Below are 8,171 nucleotides of genomic sequence, written 5' to 3'. Positions count from 1 at the left end.
ATTCGGATGGCCCACAATTGCCTTCTTCCCGCACTCCAGGTTTTCAGACCTGCAATATGGATTTTTGGGTTAAGGTTTTGAGGGATTTCATAGTTACTCCCTTTACTTGTCAGACCAATGCCAGGCAATGAACTGCTTCTACACTTGGCAACCTCAGCTTCAACAATCATTGTAGTGTTCATGAATGATGAATCGTTGGCAGAACACCTAGTATAATGTGTTAGACATTGTCTACTCAGAAGGAAGAATGGTTGGTACAACATTGAGACTAGATATCCCAAGGTGGAGAAGCAAGGTGAAGCCTTGATCACTATGGCTTAGAAGCTACTTCCCAACCTTCAAGCTCATGTGGTTGTGGTTCTAGCAAACTTTCCCCTTAAAAAAAATACAGCCATTGGCATGATCTTGTGGGTCACATGGTGGACTAGGTGGTAGAAAATAATGACCATCAGGTGGAGTTCACACCTCAAACAACTATCAAATACAGGCTTTGGTAGACTTTGTGGTCGAGTCCAACTCCCTGCTAGCAACTGACATGGAGATGGATGGTGGTGTCCAAATCTTAGAAGGATCGATGCTACATGTTAATGAGTCAAGCAACTTCTCAGGGAGTGGAGCAGGACTCATACTGTAGAGCTCAATTGGATTTGTAATACATTGTGTTCTAGTTAAAGTTCCTGGCCTCAAATAACGAGGCAAAGTAAGATGCACTACATGCGGGCTTCAACTAACTTAGGTGGTATTTACTCGGAAACTCAAAATTCAAATGACTCCAGCTTATGGTGAACGAAGTTCCGTAAGCCTATGGAGTAATGGAGGAAATTAAAGGGCCTGGTACCTAGCCAAAGTCAACCAATGTTGCGCATACTTTGACTTTTTTGAGGTGTTTTGAATCCCCTGAAAAGATAAAGTGACAAGCAACACCCCCGCCAATGAGCATCAACCAGGTACACAGAGTTTGTATCGCTAGTTAGACCTGTAAATGGATACTCCGAATTCGCATTAGTATTTGTTTAAGGGTATCCGTATCCAAATTACCAATCAATAATCGGATAGCTTATCGGAGGATTATTATCGGAAATCCGATAAGGTTCCGGATTCGAATTCGGACGCCTTCTTTAAATTTATGCCGGATTCGGATAGCGATTTTGCTAATCGGATACCGATTCGGATACTGGTGTATCCGGGCCGAACCCAATTCGTTTACAGGTCTATCGCTAGTGCACGTTAAGTAGTTCATTGCCCCGAGCGTTGAAGAGCTGCAAAGAAGGAGGCCCCTCCTAGATGGACCCAATCATACTCTATCTTTGGACTACCAGCTCCTCCAGCAATCAAACATCGAGCAACCAACTACACTCTGAAGGATGGACAATAGTACAAGAGGTCAGCCAAAGGGCCACTCCGACCATTGGGAGCTGGGTATGCATTGGTCGAGATCCATGGGGTTATCTATGGAAGTCACATAGGAGGTTGAGTGCTTGCTTATAAGGTAGTCCAACAAAGTTTTTACTGGCTATGGATGCAATGGAGGCTAATGACCACGTTCAAACATGCTCACAGTGCCAGATTCACACACCCGTACAGAGAAGGCCCTCCGAGTCCATGACATCAATCGTTTTCCCCATGGCCTTTTCCATGTTGAGACTGGATTTCCTCAAAAGTTTCATTTCGACATTGGAAGGAAGGAAGTTCCTGTTGGTCACCATTGATTACATCACTAAGTCGTTCGAAGCCGATTCCCTAGCCACCATCACCTAGAAATATGTGGAGAAGATTTTTCAGGAACAAGGTGATCTACTAGTTCTTACTTCTTACTTTGTAGGATTTTGCTCACTGACAATGAGAAATAGTTCGACAACCTAGCATTCTGAGCCTTCTGCAAGCATATAACATTGACTTCAAGATGACTTCGATAGCATACAAATAGTGCAATGTATAGGTGGGGGTGATCAACTAAATACTACTCAATGGCATCAAGAAAAGGTTGGAAGATTCTAAGTCCTAATGGGTCAATGACTTTCCAGTGTACTCTAGGCGTACCAGAACACAACTCAGACTCCGACTAGAGAGAAACCTTTTTGACTGGCGTACGACTAAGAGGCCCTGGCCCCGGTCATGGTGCTTGTAGTAGGCTCAGCTGGAGTCCAAGAGTTTGACAAGGTCACAAATGAGGAGGTACCATGAGCCAATTTAGACTTCTTGGACGAGGTTTGTGAGAGGGGCCCTAAAGGGACGAGTTCAACCAAACTCATGAGGAGGTAACAAGCACAAGTATGTGTATGCAATACGTCTTACATGCCATCAAGTCATCATGTATATAATGCAAATCTCTAGCTTAGGTAACATGCTTTAACAAATAACCAATCCTCAGGGGCAATCTCTAAGCCCATGAAAAGAAAGCGCTCGACTAGGGGGTAAAGTGGGTAAGGGTCACACTCCGCACGACGACCAAGTCAAGGGCTGGTAGGTCCACACTAGGGTTGCACACTCATCATCCCCACCCATCATTGAACATGACTATTGGTATGGATTGGTGAGTGTGCTGGGACTTACCAAGCCAAATGCATGGTCTATACTCTGAGTGCACCTCCATGGCTTGGAGATAGGCCCTTAATGTCACATCCCCCTAACTGGTACCCTATCTGGAATACATGGAGGTGTGATCCACAGCCCCAAAGATCAAGTTTAGGGCGATCATATATCCACATAGCACAATAATATATATAATCAAGAGCAAGAACAAATCATTGTATTCAAGTAATATAAGAAATAATCAAGTATAGATCTTAGAAGGATCACTAAAGAATATCAGAGTGTGGAACAAAACAAAATTCGAGTTATAAAGTATAGCGGAAATATACCCTAAAATCAATGCAGAAGGTAGATCGAATCTAAGATAATATAACTGAAAGAAATAACGGAACCAAGAATCGTTCTAAAACTAAACATAAAGAATATCTATGTCCATCAAACAATCTCTAGACTCAAATGTCTCCATCTCCAGTACGGAACACTCTAGCTCCATGGTCCGACTAATCTAGTATGCTACGTTGTCATACGGGTATGCTTCACTGTACTTCTCGTAGTCGCCAAAATCTTAGAAACCATACGAGTCAGATGCCGTGGCTTAGTTGTTCAGGATCTCGCAGTCATTATTACCTACAACACAATCTAAAGAAAATATGTCCCCCAAAGGGTGAGATCAAAAGAACTCAGCAAGCAGTTCAAACATAATTAACAATTATGACAGTCACAAAATCAAGAACAAGGACAAGGCATGAATGCAAATGACATGAAAAAATATGCAAGTATGCTTCTAACTCTATATATGCTGGTTTCTATTGGCTGACACACATTAAGATAAATCACCATACTCCTCTGGGTAGGTCTCAAATCACTCTCCCTTAACCTTCCCGGTCTAATGGGATCTCTGCGGTAGTTGGGTCAGGGCATCCTTCCCCAACATTCCATGGCTGGAGTTTAGGTCAACACTATCATTCACCACCATTGGTATGAGTATTGGCGTCTGTCAGGGTTATACCTAGCCCAATGCAAGTCATCTACTGAGTCACATCTACTTTAGAGTCTGATATAACCCTTCCTCGCTTCCCGTGATCCTTTTCAGTATCTTTCCCCCTAGAGTCATAGTCTCCTTCCCGGCTACGTAGACTCTTAACCCTATCGGTCATCCACATATAATAAACGAGAAGCTCTTGTGTCCCCTCATGCTTCTCACCTTCTTGGGGGCCCATGAGCCCAAGCTTATTAAGTGCAACCCTATCAATGAATGGCCCCCACAATGTGATTTAAGTCCTCTCATGGCTCTGATGCACATCTTTGAAGGAATTCCCATTGCTGCCATGGGTTACTCGGTCTTAATACCCCTTCCGATAGGGTCAAATATGAAAGGGTTTCCCTAGCCAAACACTTCTAGACATGTCCTACGTATGTCAACCAGTAAGTAATCAGGGAAAGCACCAAGGGGCACTATAGAAAAGCGTTCCATACCACCTCCATTGGTGTCCTGAGTCAGAAATGCCAAAAGGGCATTCCCCATTCCCTAATCACAACTTAGGCAATCACATCACATCATGATTTCATAAACATCACAATATAGTACAACTCACAATCCCATCATTCACATTCAATACAAGTATGTAAATCACATCATGAATAGCATACTGTAATTACAGAAGTAGAACAATATAGAAAAGAATCTAAACAGTAGCTATCACGTGCAAACAAGATCTAACAACATATAGAATGCAATAATGTCAATTGTGAGTGAACGTACTTACCTTATAGTTAACTTCATAAACTCCAAGTAAGAGATCAAAGAGCAAGTCCAAAATAACCAAAATAACTCTAAACAAACATGTATAGAACATGAGGAACAAACCCTAATGATCGAAGATGAAACGGAGTTAAAACAGGGCAAAGTTGCTGTCTTGGCACCCTTTGGTCAATTGCCTTGGTTGATTGGATTGACCAAAGCTATTGTGTACGTACAATAACTTCCAACTTTTTTGGTCAAAAATTCTTCAAACAACATCGAAACATTCTGAAATTAATAGGAAAATTCTAAAATAACATCCTAAGACTATCTATGATGATCTAAACATCAAACAAGGCCATTGGAATAGAAGTCCAATAGATCACTTAATAGGCTTGATCTGCGGATTCACATGGAAAGACTAAAATGAATGGGGATTCATTCCAAAGATAAGAAAACAATAGATTATGCATAGAAAACAACCTAGGAATAGATCTAACATAGATTAGAATCAAGTAACAACAATAGGAATAGATCATGGTCTCATGCTAGATCAAAACATTGAAATCACACCGTATTGTCTACGGAAAGAGTAGAGTGAATGGAAATTCACTCTAAGACTATGAGGATCTAAGATTAGGTCATTGCAGTAGTACAAGACCTTCCTCACAATCACAACAATGGTTTAGAACAGTAGAGAGAGTAGATTAAGAAAGTATAGAAATGAATACTAACCTTGTAGAAGAAGATTCAATGGAGGAACTTCGCTTGGATGCTTGGGGGTCTTCCTTGGGCTTGAGGAGGAGGCTCTAGGGTTCTTCTCACGTTCTCCAGAGGCTTAGAGGCAAAGTGTTAAGAATTAGATCGAGGTTTGAATATATAGGGCTCCCAAAACCTAAAATTTCCTAAAATAGTCAATTTTTCCCTGAGGGATGCTTTGGTCGGTTGCCTTGGTCAATTGGGTCGACCAAAGGGATCGACCAAGGGATCTCCTCTTGATAAATGCTGAATTTTGGGTTCCCGTAAGCCAACTCTACCACTTGGGTCCTCGACCAACTTAAGAAAGGGTCTTACATGACTTCATAGGACCTTCCAAAGGTGTCAACACCGTATTCTTGGTCCGTCTTTCTAGTCAACCTTCATTCAAGACACCTCTTCCTCCAAACTCACTTGGGGTTTCCATACTGGGATCTTCATTATCAATGTAATACCCCCCGTATTTCTAACCTCGAGATCGGTATTCCAGGTCCGAGAACTCGAAGGTCTAGTCGGGTGAACTTGTGGAGTATCCGGATTGAAGCCCATGATCCATACCCAGGACCCATGGATCTGGATCCTTTATTTGAAGAGTTTGCCTTGGCTGGAGCTGGGAATTCCGGAAGTCAGGTGTTGTTCAGAGATGTCCGGAATGAAGGTAAGATCTCCCCCATCTCTTATTTAGGGCTAGGTTGGCCTTGGGTATCAAGCCCCTAGTAAAAGCACCCTTGTATGGAAAATTACATGGGGGCAGTTACTAGTGGCGGTCACTCAACCTAAGCGACCGGCCCAAGCGACCGCCCGGTCTGTTTTCGGGGATTTTGCCCTATTTTGCCCCCTAACTTCTATATAAGGTAACCTCCGTCTAATTAACGAATACTTTATTCGTGGTTGCTTATTTGGGAGGTTAGATGGCTGCGGGGAAGATCCGAAAGAGTCTCTGGAGTATTGACAGTGACTTGGAAGATCAGTTCTTTTCTTCTTTGGCTTTCTGGTTTGAGGTATTGAACTAACCCTTCGTTCTTTACTCTCTTTTCTCCGTTAGATTGGTTTTACCCTTTTTCCCTCATCTTTGTGATTACCCCTTGGATATTTTAACTCTCTTTTTAATTTACTTGAGATGGAATAACCGTAAACGGAACCCCTGCTTCGTGAGATGGTTAATCCAATCAAGGAGAGGGTTATGGGTAATCTATTGATGGTAATGGTTAATTTTCTCTTACCCTTTCGGTAAAGAGTGTTTAATTTGAGACTTAGGTCAAGATTACTCGAAATCCGGATTGAAATTGAGTAATCAGAAGCCTGAGTTTCTAATTGAAACTCACTATTTTTGGGGCGGTCACTAGTGGCGGTCGCTTAACCTAAGCGACTGGTTGGTAAACAGTGACCAATTGGATTTCGGTTCTGATTTAAATTGATTCATGTGACTTATATTTTCTAATAACCCTGTGTTTAGGTGATTACTGTTTAAAAGAAAAGTCTACTAATAGTTACTAGATTCCATTTTATGGACGTTTCAGTTATATGCAAGTAAGGAAAGTCTATCTTATCTATCTACATATACTTGAACATGTTAATCTGATAGTTGTTAGTCTTAATTTCTATTGTTATATGCTGTTGTAGTTGTATTTATTTCTAATATACTACTGTTGTTTGCTTTGATTTCATAATTACTTGGTGAATTGTGAATGTTATATGATTATGGTAATTGGTATATGGTAATGGTAGTTGGGGTGTTCCTTTTGGGATATCTTGGCTGATGATATCAGAAGGCTGTGGAATGGGACACATGCCTGCTGATACCTTCAGCACTATCATGATTAATTGATGACATTGCTAGGATGAATCTAGATTGCATGGCTAGGTACCCCACATGCTACTACCCTTTCGGTAGGGGGATTGAAATTGAGTGACCCATGATGACAGTGATGTGACTTGGTGGTCCACTGTTGGTCATGAAATGGTAGGGTTGCATATGTTAGGGTTGGACTCATGGATGTCCAAGGACCGGACCGGGTGTCATGAGGAATCATGAGAGCATCCGCCCCAATAATATGTGGATGACCATAGGGTTAAGGAGTAGAGTCCAACAGAGGTAACCAGTCCGTGAGGATTCTTACTCCTAGGTTGCGAAGGATACTGAACCGAGTTGGTTGGTGCCATAGGGGATGTATCTGGACTTCATGTAGACATGTAACCATTATGACCTTGCATTGGATTAGAAACCCCGACATGCGCCTACTCATTACCAATGGTCGTGGTGAGAGAGTGTGGACTTAACCCCTAACCATGGTTTGTGAGCCAAGTGTGGACTTTCCCTTTTTCCCTAGATCCCTACAGAGGTAACCAGTCCTTGCCGGATCGAGTGATGAGACTTACCCGAGGAGGAGGGCTGGTGTATATCTTAAAACATGTCGGCTATTAGAGACTTGCATAGTTAGAAATCATAGCATCATTCATATTTTGCATTCATTCATATTCTTTGTTGTATCATGGCATTTTTGGATGATGGATGAGATATATGATTGTTTCTTACTGAGTTCTTTAGAACTCATTCCTTTATTCTTTGTATGTTTTTAGCCTATACAGAAGAAGGATTTATATCTGAAGATGGGCTGGTTTCCTATGAAGGAACCATCCCGTTTGAAGAAGATGTGGCACCGCCAGTGGGAGATGGAAATAGCATGTGCGGGAGTTCCTGCGGGTGCATGGAGTGTGCTTATCGCACCGGTTGATGGCCAGAGGCGAAAGGTGGTCAGGCAGTTCGCACAGAGGTTGGAGAAGAATTGGAGGACCCCTCACCTTATTAAACTGGAGTCTAAGTTCATTGACTTAGAAAAGCAAACTGGAAAGAAACTGATATAAATACTTTTGAATTATTCCGCTGCCCTCATTTTTGTTTTATCCTTTATTCTTTATTTCTTTCCTTTGATATTGGAGTATTTTGGGCTCCTGTAATTCATTTAATTCAGTTATTGAATATTCTTTGCTCTTGATTATCTATATTGTCTTAAATATTGTTGATAGACTAAAACCTTGGATCTTGTGACGGATCGCACCCACGGGTTGTAGGGCGGGTAACCGAGACCGATGGGTGGGGTGTGACAATCAACACCCAGGATTCTAGGTCAGACCTAACGGG

The sequence above is a fragment of the Hakea prostrata genome, chromosome 10 (assembly GCF_041222555.1).
Source record: "Hakea prostrata isolate BN-2017 chromosome 10, UWA_Hpros_2, whole genome shotgun sequence".
NCBI lineage: Eukaryota > Viridiplantae > Streptophyta > Magnoliopsida > Proteales > Proteaceae > Hakea > Hakea prostrata.
Note: the sequence above shows the minus strand (reverse complement) of the source record.